This window comes from Sorex araneus, chromosome 5, assembly GCF_027595985.1.
Source record: "Sorex araneus isolate mSorAra2 chromosome 5, mSorAra2.pri, whole genome shotgun sequence".
NCBI lineage: Eukaryota > Metazoa > Chordata > Mammalia > Eulipotyphla > Soricidae > Sorex > Sorex araneus.
The window spans coordinates 38,910,576-38,912,297 of record NC_073306.1 but is presented as its reverse complement, the minus strand read 5'-3'; positions in this window follow the sequence as shown (position 1 = coordinate 38,912,297).

Genomic DNA, 1,722 nt, shown 5'->3' with positions numbered 1-1,722 from the left:
CCGGCGACGTCACTTCCGCTCGCGCCCGGGGCGGCCCCGGGCCACTTCCGGCGAGCGCGCGCCGCGGCGCTCTGGGCTGCCGGCCGCCGCTCCCCGCCCCGCCCCTCCCTAGCAACCGCCAAGCCCCTCTCTAGCAACCGCCCGGTTACTCAGCACTCCCGAGGTTACACAGGTCCTGTGGACAGGAGCTCTTAATTGGATCCTTAGGTTCTCTGCCAAACACAGAAAGCCCTTTTTCTTCTTTGTTTTTTGGTTAATATTTATTTTTTGGTTTTGGCTACTTTTTATTTTTTGGTTTTGATTTTTGGAGTACACTGAGTGGTACTTGGTGTTCGACGCCGGAGTCTCTGGGGTGGGGGGTGGGGGCGGGGGACCGGGAGAGGATGCGGAGATGATCAAGGGACCAAACGTGGTGTTTCTGCCTGCACATCAAACATTAACTCAGAGCTTTTTTTTTGCTTTTTGCTTTTTTGGGGTCACAGTCCGCGATGCTCAGTTGCTCAGGGGTTACTCCTGGCTCTGCACTCAGGGATCACTCCTGGTGGTGCTCAGAGGACCATATGGGATGCCAGCGATCTAACCGCGGTGGGCCGCATGCAAGGCAAACACTCTCTCCACTGAACTATTGCTGGCACCCCACATCAACTCAGAGTTATCTCGCCTGTCTGAAACCTCTTCTTAAGTTTATAGTCCTCCCCTCATTTGAGTCAGTTCCACACAATTCTGCATGATTTGACCCCCTGCCTTTTGGTGTGATCTATTTTGTATATACCTCCCCTGTTTATTCCCTGATATTTACATTGGATGGTCCCTAGGCTTGAATCACTCTATCCATCTTCTTATAGCTAATTCCTTGTATCCAGTTTTTAGCTCAAATGGCACCTCTTGGTAGGGTTGCAAGATTTAGCAAATGAAGAATAAGGGAACCCTGAATGAACGGTTTGAGGCTCTTCATGTTCCTGGAGTGAGCAGACGCCATTGGGCTACACTAGCACACAACAGGATGAATGGAGACGTTACTGGTGCCCGCCCAAACAAATCGACAAACAACGGGATGACAAGTGATGACAAGTGAATTATTTATTTTATTGGGACCTGTATCTTGTTTAGGGCTTACTATTGGTCTGTGCTCAGGGATCACTCCTGGTGGTGCTCAGGGGACCATATGTAGTACCAGGGGTCAAAGTGAAAGGCCTATTCCTTAATCCCTGTACTATGTCTCTGACCCACTGTGTGAGAAATTTTTTAAAGTGGTCTCACAACAGTCGAGCAGTTGATAGGCTTTGCATGTATGACTTGCAAGCAAGAAAAGCTTTCTTCCAAGCCTGATTGTTTAACTCTGCAAACTCATTATAAATACAAATAAAAGGTAGTCATGTTTTGCATCTGATCCACATTAAAAAAAAAAGAATAAGGGACACCTAGTAACATTTCAGTTTCAGAGAAGCAATTTTTAGTGTATTCCCACTCAATATTTAGAGTGTACTTATACTTCCCTTGTATCGCTTGTCATCCCGTTGATCCTCGATTTGCTCGAGCAGGCACCAGTAACATCTCCATTTGTCCCTGTCACATGCTAGTGTAGTCCAATGATATCTGATCGCTCCAGGAGCAGGAAGAGCCTTAAATCGTTCATTCAGGGTTTTGACGAAGAAGTCTGACCATCTCATTGGTGGGCGGCCACGTGGTCTTCTGACATCCTGTGGAATCCAATCAGTAACA